The 19,049-nt window shown below is 36.5% G+C and overlaps 1 protein-coding gene across 2 annotated transcripts in view; it reads left to right on the forward strand.

Annotated features, from left to right (window-relative positions):
- The window catches only part of LOC133515563 (hemicentin-2-like), a 241,645-nt gene that overhangs the window by 167,685 nt on the left and 54,911 nt on the right, over positions 1 to 19,049 (forward strand). The gene's annotated exons all lie outside the window — the stretch shown is intronic.

Genomic DNA, 19,049 nt, shown 5'->3' on the forward strand with positions numbered 1-19,049 from the left:
CCAGTACCCCTAGTGTAAATAAATTCGATTTCGAAACGTGACGTACGCGTTTGCGTTTAGTCTCATTTTGTATTGGATTTAGAAAGAGCGCGCCAAGCGGGACGTTTTGGAAACTCAAAATCCTATACAAAATGAGACTTAACGCAAACGCGTTCGTCACGTTATGATGTCGATTAAATTTACACTAGGGGTACAGGTGCACAAAAAAGTAAATTCACTCAGAAAAATAGGAATAGTGAATAAATAGGAAATTATCTACTACGCGATTGTATTCCCAAAACATAGTTTTTGCACTTCAAAAGTGCCGTAGGTATCGTTTTATCATATTTATTAAACAAGAACTTGAAGCAACAGTTAAAATACGTTTGCAAAAAATTGGAAACACGACGAAAAAAAATGGACTCGTTACATTGAAAGAAATTTCAATGAATTTTTCAGTATATGAGGAACGCCATACTGTACGAAACGGCAAAATGAAAATATTAAGAATTAAATATAATATTAATACCACTTCTTTATTGTATAATTTACTATATTTTAAATATAGATTTACATATTTTAACTGGCACATTAATGAATTAGTTTTGGTGTAACTATAATGTATTAAATGGGTGATTTTTGCATAACAATAACCAATTTTACTTATAGAATTAACTAACCCTCGTCCTTCCCCGAGCTTTAAACCAGCTCCATACCTAATTTCTTCTACCTCACACAAGGCTCCTTAAGCTTACCGTGGAACTTGATCAATTTGTGTAAAAATGTCCCTATACTTAATATATATTTATTTAAATCGGTTCAGCAGACAGACATACAGACACATTTATTTTCGCATTAAGGTATAATATTAGTACGGGTTAAGTTCCCTTCCTTTTTTTACGCTTTGCTATTTCCGAGCCCGTCTCCCATTTTACCCTGTATACATTAGTAACGTCGTTTCGTATCTGAAACATGACAAGCAGAAACACACTCTTTATTTTAGCTAATATTGAAGTCACGTTCCTGGCGTTAATTATAATAATTATATTATTTACGTCCAATTAATAGCCAATAGCTGTTACACTTTGCCGACTTGATGATGATGATGACTTACTAATAGTCCCCGTTTACCCTATTTTGACAGAATGGTAACTACAAAATCGTACACTAAGCATGGCCCGACATGCTCTTGGCTGATTTTCTAAAAGCTTTTCGATCGCCTCTTTCGTAGACACCTTGTAGCAAGCGTCCATTGACTATGATGTCCACTTAACATTAGGTGGGACGTTCGTTTGTGGTCAAGGCTTGGAACCAGTTTTTAAAATACCGGTTTATTTCGGTTTTCCTCCGAAGTTTTATAAGGACGCGAACGTTTTAAGAACTTTATTGTAACCTATAAAAACCGGTTTATTCGACGACCGACATAACGTCTAGTCGGCCTTGTGGTGTGCCACGTAAAAATAGACACTGACACGGGAAAAACCGGTTTTTATTGTTCTAAACCGGTTAATTTCACAAGAACTGTAGGGCTAAGATGGTTAGCTCTTTATCATTTGTCACCAAGCCTGTCACGTTCTAACAAGTATGTAAGCGCGAAAGTGATGGGCATAGTGACAAGTGATAAAAATGGAACCATACTGCCACCGCTGTTCTCATATAAACTGGTTTAAAATTAACGGTTTTTAGAGCAAAACCGATATTAAAAGGCTTTGCGCCAAGTACATGATAATTTTACCGGGTTCTGAGCCTTGTGGTATTGAAGTAATCGAATTCTCTAAACAAAATGCTCAGGTATCAAAAATGTTGATTGAAAAGTTGCAAAAAGGTTTCCTATCTATGGTAACCTCTTTTTACGAAACCTAAATAATTCACCCAAGAAATTTACTCATACCCCGTCTTCAATTATGTAAAGACATTTTCACAGAGTTAAATTAGGGATGGGCCGATTCGGTATTCGGCATATTCGACAAGTTTTCCAATGTTCGTATTCGGCCGAATCATAGAATAGAATAGAATAGAATTTGTTTTATTCATAAACACACAAACAGTAATAAACATACATAAAAGAGAACATAGTGAGAGTAAAGTGTCACGAAATGGCCTCATCTCAGCATGTTGCTGGCGACTTCCAGCGCTGATCTTCCGATGAGACCATCGAGTGCGAAATAATCACGGAAGGTAACAGACAAAAGAAAAGAAACAAAATAAACAGTCCAGTTCAAATATATTTATTTCTCTAAGATTATAAATCCGGTCTGGCCTAGTGGATAGTGACTCTGCCTATGAAGCCGATGGTCCTGGGTTTGAATCCTGGTAAGGGCATTTTTGTGAAGAATACAAATATTTGTTCCTGAGTCATGGGTGATTTCTATATCTATATCTGAGTACCCACAACACAAGCCTTCTTGAGCTTACTGTGGGATTGAAGTCAATTTGTATAAGAAGGTCCAATATTTCTTTATTTATAAATCACTAAAACGAGAAACATAAAAATTGTAAAACCATTAGTTACAGGTAATCTATAAACGAGCATAAAATTTTCATGTAATAAAAAGGATTGACGATATTTTTAAATTCTATTGTTATAGATTAGAACAAGGTAACTGCAACAATTTTGATAGCATAGACTATGCAAGTGTTATTTATAACACTTGCACAGTCTGTGCCAGGGATCGGAAACCGGTATTTTTTGTATGGGAACGAAAACGGTATTTTCTCGTTCTTTGTTAATTGCTTCATTTCTAATTAGGCAATCTAATAATACGAAGTCGTTATCTGAAAACACAACTGAGTCCTACATTTAGAGTATAAAATAAACCGAAATATATGGTTATTTCGATGTTTTTGCAAAAAACCGGTTCCGATCCCTGGTCTGTGCTATCAAAACCGCTGCAGGCTTATCTTGGTTCAAACAACTTAAGTTGAGCACTCGTAACATGTTGGTTAGCGATAAAGTAGCTGATTACTGTCTACTCGGTACATCTCATCTGATTATTAAGTTATGCGGTAAATGTGCCGAATATTCGACATTTTTTTATTGTTTGTCTTGTTGTAAAATGTAAGCTCCTCCAGAACTTTTCAAGTAGCTAGGTACAGTCAGCTTCAAAAGTAGCGGATCGAACAAGCTTAAGCTTAATACATAATTTATTTCACGCAACAACACTTGTGAGAATATGACATCCACACAACACGGGTTTTGGTAGAAGCATCAGAAGCGCTGGCACGGCTGCCGGCACCTCTGCGGCGACTACTCAGCAGATCTTGGTGCAGCATGTGTAGATGGTGATGCAAGGGCAACAGCATCCACCGCAGCAGCCTCCGCAGCAACCACAACCTCCGCAGCACATGTTTATTGTTTGTAGAGAGTACTACCAAGTAGCAAAATACTAGAACGTCCAAAAGGACTGAAGCGGATAAAAGAAGTGAATAGGATGTTTTTCGAAAACTTGGGAATATTTAGATTTTTTTGGAGTTTTTTAATCGTTTATAGACAAAAACTAGTATATGGAAAGCTTTATACGAATGTGAATTGCCGTCAGAAATAGTCGAACTCATTCAAGATATCTACAACAAAAGCGTTAGTCGAGTGAAATTGGACAAAACGGGTGCCGAAATACGTATTCGAAGAGGTGTAAGACAGGGAGACCCCCTGTCTCCTACATTATTCATCACAGTTTTACAGCATATTATGAAGAAACTAGATTGGTCAAAAAAAGGCATAAACATAAAAGGAAAATTCTTGAGCAATTTACGCTTCGCTGACGACCTAGTTCTTTTCTCAGAGACAGCGTCACAATTACAAGGGATGATAAACGAACTTAATTGGGTTAGCCGTGATATTGGTTTGGAATTAAATATCGATAAAACGAAAATCATGTCCAACAACGCTCATAGACCCATTTTCGTCGAAAATAGACAGTTAGAGTATGTACAGCAATATATATACTTAGGTAAACAACTATCTCTATCAAAGTCTAGACACTGTGACGAATTAGAAAGACGTATTACAATGACGTGGAATAAATTCTGGAGCCACAAGGAAGTTCTAAAATCTAACATACCCTTAAGACTAAAAAAGAAAATTATGGACTCATGTCTCTTACCTTGTCTTTCTTACGCGAGCCAAACATGGATCTATAATGCATATACGAAAAGAAAAATTATGACTTGCCAAAGAGCCATGGAGCGGAGCATCATGAACCTAAAACTTAGAGACAAACAACGCCATACGGTTATAAGGGAAAAGACTAAAGTTATCGACGCACTATCACATTGCATGAAACTAAAATGGAAATGGGCTGGTCACGTGGCACGAATGGACAACAAAAAATGGACAAAAAGAGCCACTACATGGGCGGGACCTCCCGGTAAAAGAAAGTCAGGCCGCCCACTCGAAAGATGGACCGAAGAATTAAAAAAGTTTGCCAGCGACGATTGGGTAACAATAGCCCAAGACAGGGGAATGTGGAGTAAAATGGAGGAGGCCTTTACTCGTCAAGAGGTCCTTAATAATAATAAATAAAAAAAAAAAATTACTAAACTTATTGTACAAAATTACCAAAATGCATGTGAATTAGTTTGATAATATTTAATTTAATTTAATTTATTATTGTATTATTTATCAATTTAATTATGAAATGTATTATTAAGGAATTAAATGGCTTAAATAAATAAAAATAAAATAGACAAATGATTTGAATGTACTGAAACAAGGTTTCAAAAGTATCCACCATTCTGTAACAGCTTAACAAAATGTGATGGTTTTATATGTAGAACAATTCAGACGGTAAAAGATATACTTTTGAATGTAAATTTTAGAGATTTATTTATATTTGGAATAGTTATCTGGAATATCAGATACTTTTGGCGCGTTGTTTCATCCGCTACTATTGATGCTGACTGTACCTACTCTCTGCCGTCAGGTTACGTTTTCCCATTCTCAGCAAGATCAGTTCTCCATACAAACGTAGGTACACTCCCATTTTAAACGACTACCTAGATTGCTCTGAAATAGGGTAAGGTATATCTAGTCCTGTAATTAGTTTATGTAGCTTAAGGTACCATAGTTAAAAAATACAGCGAATTTAAGTTTTTCATACAAAACTTGTTTTTGCTCTTACTCTTATTCGTTCATTTTATAAAGTGGAGCTGTTATATAATCTAATCACAGGACTAGATATACCTCATGTCATTGTATGTGCAAAGTTTCATTACAATCGAACACGTAGTTTTGAAATGAGAACGAAACTCCGTTTGTATGGGAAGGTGAAATTCGGACGAGCTTGACATGTTGAATCCATAGGATATTTCGATTATTTGGAGAGTGTAGAAAAGTTGGCGAGTCCCTTTGTATTATACCTTACCTACCTTACCTTACCTTACCTTACCTTTACCTTACCTTACCTTTGTTTTAAACGCACCGCCTACAATCTTTTCTGCTTTGCCCTACGGTTGACTGGTAGAGAATGCCTCATGGCATTAAGTTCGCCTTTTGTACATTAAGTTTTTATTTTGTGCAATAAAGTTTTAAATAAATAAATACCTATTTCTTGGGAATTGTCTAGATTGATATTGATCTTTAGCTACTAATGCTTAATGAATGGGAGCCCGGGCTGTGGCGATGTGTGTGTGTATGTGTTGCTGACGTCACGCCTGACTCATCATATGGCTTACTTCCTCGTCCACTCACGGGCTAGTTCATTGTACTTTTCTGTGTCCGTTTTGTAGATCCTAGCAATTTCTGGCACCAATGGGTCGTCTGGGTTTGGATCACATAACAGTGAGCAGATTGAGAGCAACAATTTAGATATGGTGAGCGCTGGGGACCACTGTGAGCGCAGAATGTCAAGGCAGATGGAGCCATTACTGTTTATGTTGGGATGATAGATACGTCTTGTAAATGCAACTTTGGGTGGTTTGAATGGATAATCTGTTGGGAAATGTACAGGGTGATTCATGAGACGTGAGCAGGACTAAGCCTACACAATCAGTAAATGTTAATGAACCGTTCATCATCATATTTAAGTAAAACAATCTCGCTTTATTTCTGTTATTTAACTTTTTGGGAAGGACAAATTTGATAATCTACAATCATGGACACCCTACAACACTTAATTAAGAAAGATAAAACCTCTTTAACCGTTATGACAACAGTTTGATTATGAAGAAAAGAAAATGTCACACTTGAGTGAGATACGATTTTTCAAAAGTAACCAGACTCCGATGACATTTAATTTGTCACTTGTTATGGATAAAACAAAGAGGGTGACCATACATGGCGTAAATAAATTAAATCATTTTTTTTGAACAGTAAAAAATAAAAGAACGTTAATCTCACAAATACTGGTACGAAACAGTTGCTTATAACTTACTGAATGTTCAAGCTTGATCCTGCTCACGTCTCCTGAATCACCCTGTATAGTCAGGAAGAATACTCCTCCTTGATAGGGACTGTCGACTGGACCCATAATTGTGGCTTGCCAATGGAAGTTCTTCGCCGTGTGGTCCTGCAGAACATTGTGCCCGGGGATCTCTGCCAAGGTCTTGATTTCAACTGGTTTATTAGAATTATACAAATAAATATTCTGTTCAGTAAGTTCTGAATGCGAAAATTCGGCCGAATTTCGTATTTGGCAAACTCCTTATCCGGCCCATCACTACTGTAAATATATTACCAAGACCCATGCATATTTACCGTAGGTCTATTTTACGAGGTCATTGTAGTCAAGTACCTACCTAAATTGGACTGGATTATGTGACAGACCTTTTACAATGAACGATGTTAGTCACATCATTTGTTGACCATAAGTATTTACTGTATTTACTTTTTAGGGTTTCGTAGTCACCTAGAAACCCTTATAGTTTCGCCATGTCCGCCTGTCCGCCCGTCCGCGGCTTTGCTCCGTGATCGTTAGTGCTAGAAAGCTGCAATTTGGCATGGATACATAAATCATGCGTGTCGACAGAATGGTAAAATAAAAAAAATATAATAAAAATTTGATACCTTCCGTAAAATCCTCAATTGGCACACCTCAGTAATATCATAGAATAAACAATAGTGCATGCAACAGAAATGACACTTCCTACGAAATCGAAGTTTCAGGGATGAATTATGTTGTCCCTTTCTAATGTATGGCACGAAAGCCTGCTTACCATCAGGCGGGCCGTATGCTTGTTTGCCACCGACGTAGTATAAAAAAAAAGAAAGGGATTCGGCTATTTAGGTTTGTCAAAATTCAAGTAATTATCTGTGATTGTGCTCGCAAAGGGACGTCAAGTTATGCCTACCCTAATAATTGCTGGGAGCAATTCTCCACTAGTAAAAGGTACAGCTTAAACAAAAACAATTGATTAACGATAGCTGCAGACAATAGGCGGTCTTATCGATAAAGAGCTATCTCTTCCAGAAAACCACACCCACACAGACAATTTGTTATTTAGACAGCTATTTCATATTGTTATGCAAACATTCCGTTCCGTCAAAGAATTAAAAAGACCAATAGTGCTCACTCCATACAACGGTTTTGTTACCAAAAATACTATTATTTTCGTAGTCGACATCTAGCGTGAAGTAGCGGAACTCTCAGTAATGCTAAAAGACCATAGATATCGCGGCAAACAAAAAGTCTAATGCTCAAAGATTTTCAGCTAATATTATAACCAGAGTAAGCGTAGGAGTTGAAAATAGAGTTCCGGTTACTCTGGCGGAAAATCGGAATATAACACTTGACCCTACTCATAGTGTTGTGTTCCTGCCGGTGAGTAAGGTTGCCAGAGCTCAACGAGGGGGGTGGGGTTAGGGTCGGCAACGCGCATGTAACGCCTCTGGAGTTGCAGGTGTACATATGCTACGGAGACTGCTTACCATCCGGCAGGCCGTATGCTTGTTTGCCACCGACGTAGTATAAAAAAAAAAAAAATATTAGCGGAAAATCATTTGGTGCCAAAACTGATGTATGGAGTGAGCACTCTATGTACTCCTTATTTCTCTATGGTTCCGTTTAGACAAACAAAGCAAACTGCTAAAGTTCAAAAGTGAGTGTAATGAAAATTGAGTCACGAAGCGAAAGGGCATCCAGGTAATCCCCCCACCCCCCGAAAAGTAATTTATGTTGCCGCGACGACAGATGAAGGATATCGCGAGATCACAATATTCTACCTCAAACTGTATTCGGAATTTATATTTGATGCTAATATAATGCCAATCTAATATGCCAGGATTTCATTATTAACATAACCTTTTTTCCTAGCCGGTTTAAGTGTCCCACTGCTGGGCAAAAGCCTCTCCCCTTTCTATTCCACGACACCCGATTTGGTGTTTCCTCCGGCCAGATCGGGAAGCTGTCCAGGTCATCCCGCCATCTCTGTTTAGGCCTGCCCCGTCCATGTAGCTCTACCGGCATCCACTTGCTAAGCTAGCCCACCTCTCCGGATGCATGCGGTAGACATGACCGCACCTAACCCCGCGGCCTCTTATTCCCGCGTATTTTTGGAATGGGTTTTTTTTTTTTTTTCCTAATAAAGTTGCTCAAAAAGTGGTTGTGTAGCATTCGAAAAGTTAGTTTTTGCGAACTATTGCTTTTCCCTATTGCTTTTTACCTATAGCTCATAAAACACATCTTGAAGGGTTCACGGAAAGAACATGTCTAGTCAAGTTCCATTTTAATCAGTTTTCTGATTAGATCCAGTACCTCAATGTCGTACAACATTACCCCATCAATACATGTTCAATATAATGTCACCAACGCAATACACTGCCGAATAATACCTGATAAAATGAATTTCGCTCGGTATCCTGCAGACGCAGACATGATTGATGAACAACTCGGCCTGATGAAATGCCCAACAATCCTTAAATAAATAACTTGTGTATAATAAATGGCCGGAAAAGAATTGGCTTCCTGTTTGTATGCTGTTTCTATTTAAAGTTGTAGGGGAGACTGGGGAAATTTGATCCTAGGGGCTCCTAAATTATAATCATTTATATATAATAGGGTACCAACGCTGATGCGGCTGCATTACTCGTCGGCGGCATGAACTAACCTCGCACACGACTCGTTAAACGGCCCATACACACTAGAGTATGCTTGCTCAGTTTTATCCACTGCACAAGTAAAACAGAGCATGCATGACATTCGACTCTGCAGTTTCCTATACAGCTTTACCCGTACAGGCAAAACTGCGCGGACATACCCTAGTGTGTTAATGGTCAGCTTTAAGGATAAAAAATGTCCTAATTATTTTTCATATGTAGAGAAATCAGTAATTTTATAAACATTCAAAACGATTTTATATTATGAAGTTAGCCAGAGAATTGAAGACGATGACAATGTAACCATCTAGTTTTTATAATGTTTTGTTGATATTCGACTCAGTACAGTCAACTACCCAACTATCCTTAAATAAACAACTTGTGTATAATAAATGACTGGGCAGGCATTGGCTTCCTGTTGGTTGTTTCTATTTAAAGTTCCAGGGGAAATTTGATCAGAAGAGAGAATGGTCTTATTATAAAGCTACTTACTTACATAAAAATATATGTAACATGCATAAGTATACAACGTGTCCCAAAACTCAACGATAAGCCGGCACCAGAGGATGGAGCTGCTTATGATTAGTCGAGAAAAAATAAGGAAAATAATATATCTCAATTATTTTAGAGATTACAGAAAAAAAATGAAATTCATCGAAAATCGACATCCCTAATGGTATTTTTAACGACCATGTCACAAATATTCAAATATTACTGTTTTTTTTTTTGTTTTTGGAAACTTAAGTAGCCCTGCTATCTAACACAGTTCTTAAAAAATACCATAATACATGTAGTTTTTACACAAAAAAATAATCAAAATTCATTTTGTCCCTACAATTTTGAAAGATTTTTTCTTACAGTCCACTTTCAATCATCATGGTGTAAAAAAATAGTATCGACACCACTATGGCAATTATTTTCATAAGTTGACGCAACTAACCAAGATTCTAAAATGGTATAATACTTTAGGAAACCTAGTCACAAAAAAAAACAACGAATTTTTAAACAAGAATCGACATTATTTAATGTTGGCGGTAATCACTTTTACTGTACCCAAAAAAGGATTTTTGTTGTTGAAAAATGTTGAATAAATGCAAAGAAATGGTACAAATTTTTTTCCTTTTTTTTTTAAATTCATTTACTACATTATTAATACTACAGTAAATGTTCAAATTGCCTGCCACCGGCATTAATACAGACATGACATCGCCTTAGAAATGATCGTTTTATCCGTCGTGCATATCTTCTACCATTGATATGATCCGCAGCTTGTGTGATTTTTTGGCGAAGCTCGTCCAATGTTGCTATGGGTTTTGAGTAGATTTTGTCTTTAAGACAGCCCCAGTAGAAGAAGTCCAGGGGGTTCAGGTCGGGCGAACGGGGTGGCCACAAGATAGGACCAAGTCGCCCGATCCAACGCCCTGGATACTCTTGGTTTAAGTATTCTCGCACTGCACGGGCATAGTGAGCTGGGCAACCATCATTTTGAAACCACATGTTTTGTAAATCACGTAAAGGCACGTCTTCTAATAATTCAGGCAAGTCGTTTTGTAAAAAGGTCAAATAGCCATCACCATTAAGGTTTCCTTGTAACTCAAAGGGTCCAATTACATTTCCATTTAAGATGCCCGTCCATAAGTTAACCTTGAATTGATACTGAGATTTGTCTTCTCTCATCAAGTGCGGATTTTCATTGCTCCAACTATGTAAGTTGTGTAGATTTGAATAGCCATCTTTCTTGCAGGTTGATTCATCCGACCATAGAACTTTGTCTAAGAATTGGGGATCTTCCCTGTGCTTTTGCAGCATCGCACGGCAAAATGCGACCCGATGTGGATAGTCCCGCGGTAGTGACGTCTGCACACGCCTGTAGTGATATGGGTGAAGTCTGTGACGTTTTAGAATTCGATGTGCAGAACTTTTTGGTATTCCCGTAGCTAGTTCTATGGCACGTACCGAGGTAGTTAAATCGTTTTCTATTTCATTGAGAACTTCTTCATCGCGTTCCAATCTAGGTCTTCCAGTGTGTCTCCTGTCAAATGGTAAACGACCTTCCGCAAAGGCTTGATGTACATTAATAAACACTCGATAATCCGGATGTCTTTGAACATTTGGGTACCTTTCTCGATACAATCTGCTAGCAGCGTTAGCATTGCATCGGCATTCTCCATAAATGAGATGCATATTAGCGTATTCCAACGGTGTGTACGGTAGCGGCATGATAAACACTAAACAATCCAGAATACGGAAAAAGTCCAATACACAAAACACAATCACAGTCCAAAATAATGCCAGGTCAGTACAGTTTGCAGATCACCAGTCCAAAAAGCAAAGCCAAGAGTTGTTAGTATGAGAGCCACATCAATTAATACGGAACGGTGCTCAGCGAACAAAGGATCAGAGTGTACTGATTTGAAAATTGTATTAACTACCCACATTTTCCATTGAAATTTTAAAACTTGCAACAACAACCCTTTTCAAAAGTGATTAATATCAACATTTAAAAATGTCGGTTCTTGTTTAAAAATTCGTTGTTTTTTGTTGTGACTAGGTTTCCCAAAGTATTATACCATTTTGGAATCTTGGTTAGTTGCGTCAACTTTTGAAAATAATTGCCATAGTGGTGTCGATACTATTTTTTTACACCATGATGATTGAAAGTGGACTGTAAGAAACAATCTTCAAAATTGTAGGGACAAAATGAATTTTGATTATTTTTTGTGTAAAAACTACATGTATTTTGGTATTTTTAAGAACTGTGTTAGATAGCAGGGCTACTGAAGTTTCCAAAAACAAAATAAAAAACAGTAATATTTGAATATTTGTAGACATGGTCGTTAAAAATACCATTAGGGATGTCGATTTTCAATGAATTTCATTTTTTTTTCTGTAATTTCTAAAATAATTGAGATATATTTTTTTCCTTATTTTTTCTCGACTAATCATAAGCAGCTCCATCCTCTGGTGCCGGCTTATCGTTGAGTTTTGGGACACGTTGTATATTTAAACATATAAGTACATTGACTAGTGCTGCACTGGTCGTTTATTAGTGTAGGTTTTAAGGTTCTGACGGAAGATCAGCGCTGTGGTCTCCGCAGCATTTATGCTGAGTCAGCGCCTATTCTTTACCACAACACATAGAAATAAGTTTAGTGTAATCTTATGTGTATATATGTATTATAGTGTAAAGATATGTGTATTTTTTTAAAAGAAATATTAGGCTTTTTTATTTTTATTTTATTTATTTATTTTTATTTAACCATCATTAAGGGTCGTCCACAAGCATATGATGCCTCTAGATTTCAGGTGTCCTAGCGGGCCGTATACTTGTCTAAATAGAACAAAAAAATAAAACTGCCCTGTTACGAAACATAAAAAGCAATCCATTAATAAGTATAACCCGGAAACTACTCAAAGCATGATCCGTCGGTATATTTACAACGATTTATTATTGTAACGAGCGTGTATGTAGCACACAAAACATCCGCCCGATCGCCACATGGCTGTTTAGTGATGTGAAACTTTTCCCCATTTCCCCTTTTAATTTAAACTTAAATATGCATATTTAAATATTCAATTATATTCAAGAAAAGAGCGTACTCCCATTTAAATGCCGGCAACGCACTGACAACCCCTCTGGTGTTGGTAATCGCTTACCATCAGGCGATCGGTCTGCCTGTTTGCCTTCCATATCACAAAAAACGGTATAACTTACGCATTTGTAGCACACACACACAGGACAGGACAGGACTTTCGGGAAAATAGCTAAAGTTAGATGAAATTAGGTTATTTAATATTCCTCCTTATTGATGAATTTTGAAAAGCCTATTAAAATGCATCATTAAGGCCTATTTTGCCTTAACAGATAGTCCAAGTGACTAATAATGACTAATTGATTTGAATGACGTTTATTATTAACGTTATTTAGTTCGACCCCAGCGCCCAGGCTCGCATGAGCCGTGGCAAAAATGCCGGGACAACGCGAGGAAGAAAGAAAGTTATTTAGTTCGAAGATTCTCGGATAAGTCACTAGCTATTTTATACTAAAATTATACTGTTATTGTATGCATGGTAACGACATACAGTTGAAAAAAAATGAAAAATTATTTATTATATTTGAATAATGATGATGAAATGGATATTCCAATGCATGTATTTCCTTTGTTGTTTTTATTATATTTGATTGACATTTAGAATTTATTCTAGAGACAATCTAGACTAGTATTTTTTATACATTTTTTTTTGTATGACTGTATTTTGTGAAAGTTTTAGTATTAAATTTGATCTATGAATTATACTCATTAGTATTATATATGGAATAATATTTACAACATCAAAAAATTGCTCTGATAATTAGATTAAGATAATTATATGTAATACTGTCTTACTATTCATAAGTGCTTGTTGCTAGCAACCAGCCTACATGAATAAAGTATATTTTGAATTGAATTGAATTGAAATTGTAAAAAAAAAATGTGCGTGGAGTCCCTCCGCGCGGAAGAAGTGACTCTTTACTTCAAATAACATTAACATCTGCCAAATTTTACTTTATGAATAAATAAAGACTGTTTTTATTTAGTACTTTATGTTACCGATTATAGCGTTAAACGTTTAACGCAACCTTGTTGCAAGTCGCATAAGAAGTTTCACTTCAATTAGTCATGTTGTCGTGATTTTTCTATCGAGACAACTTAATGTTTTACGGGAATACGGGGTAGAATCTGCCCTCGCAAATATTGTCTAGTTTCCGAGTGATTTTTTGTGGCATTTGTCGTCGATTAAAACGTGTAAAAATTCAATATAAAACAGCAATTTTGCGTATAATGAAATGACATTATTAACCTCGTTATCAAAACGAGATAGAATTCTGTCGTCTCATGTTCTTACGTCACAGAATTTTAACTACCACAATATAATAATTTTAAATTTTAAGTTAAATTTCGAATTTTGGAGCAGAGTAGGCACATTTTTTTTTATACTACGTCGGTGGCAAACAAGCATACGGGCCGCCTGATGGTAAGCAGTCTCCGTAGCCTATGTACGCCTGCAACTTCAGAGGAATTACATGTTTTTTTTAAATACCATGCGATAAGACCGTCTGTTTCTTTACATTGTAAATCTGTTATAGAATTTTTCTTTTGGGGTGCAATAAAGTATAGAGGAGTTACATGCGACTTGCCAACCCTAACAAAATCCGCACCCTCGTTGAGCTCTGGTAACTTTACTCACATATTACAGTAGTATAATTAAATTTTCTAAATAAATATTTATTATAAAACATTAATACACGACTTTAGTCTCTTCATGTTTGGGGATTATTCCCCGAAACATGGGAACGGGGAAATGCCTTCATCCCATCCCTAGCTATTCCCGATTCATATAAACAAGATATTCGTAATTATTCTCGGGCGTTCCGTTCTATTTCGTAATGTTATTACTAACTCTCTGATCCTACACAGTGGTGTGGAGTATACCGACAACTTAAACATGCTACAGTTAGACCGAGGTCTGCAGCGCAATAATTTGACCGACTTAAAAATATATCTTAGCTGTCACAAAGACATCTTGATGACAGGCAAGCGGAATGAGACATCTTAATTGCACCATCTTTAGAAAATATAATAATAGATTAGACCAAGGTTTTAATATCACAGAAAATTTACTACACCCGTAATTTTTTTTAAAACTATAGTCCAGGGGCCGATTTCGTCACTCGAAAGTCTGTGAAAAATAGCGAAATACTAAGAAATGCGAGCGATAGGAATTGGGACTCTAGTGGTATAGATCACTCTTATTCAATTCTATTAGAATTTAAATTCCTACTAGTGGAGATAATCTATTATTGAACGAAATACACGAAAGCGAGCAGTCGAAATTCAAAAATCGTTTTTCTTTTTTCAATTATAGTTAGGTTGTTTTACGCTATATAGAGTTTTCTTATCATAAAAAAATGTAATAACATCGTGTTTTAGTATTAACATAAAATATAAACTCGGAATACAGTATAAACATAAAATATAAAAAAAAAAATACGAGTTGTTGGATAAACTTTATACAGCACTTCTCTGTTAGCCATCGGTAGCGATAATTAAGAGGGGCTAACGTAAAAATGCAGTTTTTATATTGAATTTTTACACGTTTTAATCAACAAAAGCTATGAAAACTAGACTATATTTCCGAGGCCACACTAAGAAAAACCGTAAAAAGTTAAAGTTGTCTCGATTGAAAAAAAACACGAAATCATTTATTTTCAATTGTATATCGTTACCCTGCATACTATAAACTATAAAAGTATAATTTTAGCATAAGATAGCTACTGATACAGCCGAGGGATTTGACGAGCGAAATTTAAATCAGAAGTATACTTTCAGAGTTATTGTGGTAAAACGTTAGAAGCTATGCAATTGCCAAATCTTCCGTCGCAAGATTCGCGCGGCGCGCCATATCTTTTGTTCCCTTCTAATTTCCTTACGGTCCGTCTTTAGACGAAAGTGGAGGCCCCCCCCCAAAATCACCTTTTCATACAAACGTATAGTCTTATTTTTCCTCTGAATATTAAGAGGCTGTCAACAATGTCCTTGAAATTGATGTTACTTAAACAGTTTTTTAAGAAAGACTATTTGTTTTAGTCAAGTAAGAAAAATATATGTTCATATTAATTATATTTCAAAGGCCGTGGTTGTACTCGATACACGATTGAACGAAATCGGCTCGATAGAAAATAATTGCTAAGATTGGTCTTAAAATCACAATTAAACGGTTTTATGTCTTTATTGTTTTGACTTATGGGTCTGCAATTAAAATCACAATTTCAAAACATTTATATCTAAACCGTGGTTGAGTAAAATATTACACTAATAATCCACTTTTTTTTATTTAAATATTTTTCTTATTATTCCCTTGTCCAGGCCCAGTAACATGCGACAGCGACAGTGCTATCTCATTTACTCCGATACAAATAGACAGTGTGCGCGCTTTAGGTATTGACAGCCTCTTAACATTATTGAACACAATTTGTTGTATATCAAACAGCTATGCCCCTATGTTTGATTTTTTAATTTTTATAAGAGCTTAAGAACATGTAAAAATTTGTATGAAATTAGTTTTTTAGGAAGCGCTGGTGGCCTAGCGGTAAGAGCGTGCGACTTGCAATACGGAGGTCGCGGGTTCAAATCTCAGCTGATACCAATGAGTTTTTCGGAACTTATGTACGGAATATCATTTGATATTCACCAGTCGCTTTTCGGTGAAGGAAAACATCGTGAGGAAACCGGACTAATCCCAACAAGGCCTAGTTTACCCTCTGGGTTGAAAGGTCAGATGGCAGTCGCTTTTGTAAAAACTAGTGCCTACGCCAATTATCGGGATTAGTTGCCAAGCGGACCCCAGGCTCCCACGAGCCTTGGCAAAATGCCGGGACAACGCGAGCAAGAAGGAGTATGAAATTAATTTTTCGCTCCTATTTTATACATTAATCAAAAAATCGAAAAAAGTCACACTTATGCAAAAATACTTACCATTATGTCAATATAGAGAGAGGAAAATGGGGACTACGTTTGTATGGAGAATTGGCCGTTCCCCTTCCTCTTAAAACCTGTCGTGTACTAGATGTATAAGTTTATGCGAGGAAAGAAATATGGCACAGTTTTCAATATTTTATGCCAACTTCCATTGGGATAAACTACCAAGCATTCGTAATTAATGAGCGTGTATTTATTTTTCCGCTATTGCGGAAAGTGCCATTTAAATTGCAACGAGAAATTAAATGTGTATTTACATAACTTTATCGATAATAGTGTTTATATTAAATACATTTAATTTGTATAAAAACAGAAACGTTTAAATTAAATCACATACACGTACGCGTCGAATAGACTGCCCAGTAAATATTCAACATGGTTACAATAGTACATTACGATACAAGTGCGAAAAATAGGAAATTCGAAACGAGTGGCGATAAATTAAAACACGACCGAAGGGAGTGTTTTAAATCCACACGAGTTGCGAATTACCTATTCGCACATGTATCGTACAACGTTTTACAGTACATATGGCTCTTTAAAGTTTCGACATAGTTACATAATGTGCTACTTTACGCACTAGTGCGGAAAAGTAGCACCATATGTACTGTAAATTATATTTCGTGTCATCCACGATGACGCGCAGATTTGTCAAATCTAACCTTTAACAACATGGCAATACGAGTCAGGCACGCGTCTTCATGAATGACACGATCAATATGTAGCTTCACTTTATATTTATAACCCGCTTATTAAGGTAAAAAGGCTGTTAAACGAGGCCATATAATTATGATCATTAAAAATATAAGTAGCTCGTCAAAGTAGTTTTGTTCATCAATAACTTTATGACGTCAAACGTCTATAACGGTCAAGTCCGTATAATTTCTTCGTCAAGTAGATTTAAGATAACATTCAAAACGAGTTCACAATATGTACACCTAATGGTAATATTGACAAGTGCGTTGGTACCAATAAATAAATGTATATACCTATATTTATCAATTCTCAACCGATATGGTATTCAGAATAAAACAGTACCCCTAGTGCAAATTTATTCGATAGCGAAACGTGACGTACGCGTTTGTGTTAAGTGTCATTTTGTATGGGATTTTGAGTTTCCAGAACGTCCTGCTTGGAGCACTGTTTCTAAATCCCATACAAAATGACGCTTAACGTAAACACGTACGTCACGTCACGCTATCGAATAAATTTACACTAAGGGTTAACATTTCGGAAGAAGTAATATTTTCTAACTAGCGACCCGTCCCGGCTTCGCTCGGGTAGTAAAGCGATTCTCTCTATTGATAGGTGAAAACCGAATGATCTGTTCGGTAGTTTTTGAGTATCGTGAACATACAGACAGACGCGGAGGGGGACCTTGTTTTGTAAGATGTCTGCGGGCTAAGCATGGTCGCAATTTTATCGCCTGTCATCATGCCTGTCACGTTCTAACAAGGAAGTAAGTGCGAAAGTGACAGGCATAGTGACATGTGATAAAAATGCAACCATGCTGCCACCGTAGATTCTGCCCGCAATTTCGCCTGCGTGGAATGCTGATGAATAAAAACTATCATATGACCTTCCCGGAGCCTCAAACTATCTCCATGTCTGCGGCGAACGCAAGATCAGGCAGATCGTGAAATTCCTAGACATATCGTGAAAAGTGAAATTCTTTGTCTTGTTCCCTGAGTCGACGAAGCCCCGCTAGCGGGGCTCCTATTTCTGGACAGTTTACCCTTCGGGTATCTGAAACAGCCTAACGAACCTATGCCATCTTAATGTGACTGTCGTCAAAACATTACATAGGAAAGTTATCTGGCCGATTTACGATTGCACTGAAAGAAATGTTTGCATAACTGTAACAAAATTTTGGTTACTGTTTACACAAAAATTGGGACTTGCGAACTATGTGTTATAGGTTACAAAACCGTGTTTGGCTATCAGTGTTCAGGTACTGGGTATACACTACAAAATAAGTTTGTAAATTTATGCAAAGTTTATTTTCTTATAACCGTAGTTTAGTTATTTAGTAAAGTTACAAAACCAGTTCGGCTATCTATTTTTTTCAATGTGGCTGCCGAGATTCATACAAAATTTCATTTCAATCGGTTCACCGGTTTAAGCGTGAAAAGATAACAGACAGACAGGGTTACTTTCGCATTTATTTATAATATTAGGGTAGGGATTCACGACTCGATTTTTGCTAAAGAAGCCGTCAGGCATCTTCTCGTCAAAATAATAAAAAGAAGTGTTAGAACTATAAAAAATAAGTTTTACGTATAAAAAATATATAGCTATCATAACGTGGTAATCTCAAAATACTCCTACTCTCCCGTAAACGTGAGTTTACTCCATATTATCCTGAATAAGTACCTTCCACTTTTTAGTTATAAAATATAAAAAGTGTATTATAATAATTTTAAGCATCTACCAAGCTCTTTAGGCACTCATTTTGCTTGCGGCTACTTTACCGTAAATGTATAATAATATTTTAACGCTAAGCAAATTTTCTCGGAGAA

This window comes from Cydia pomonella, chromosome 2, assembly GCF_033807575.1.
Source record: "Cydia pomonella isolate Wapato2018A chromosome 2, ilCydPomo1, whole genome shotgun sequence".
NCBI lineage: Eukaryota > Metazoa > Arthropoda > Insecta > Lepidoptera > Tortricidae > Cydia > Cydia pomonella.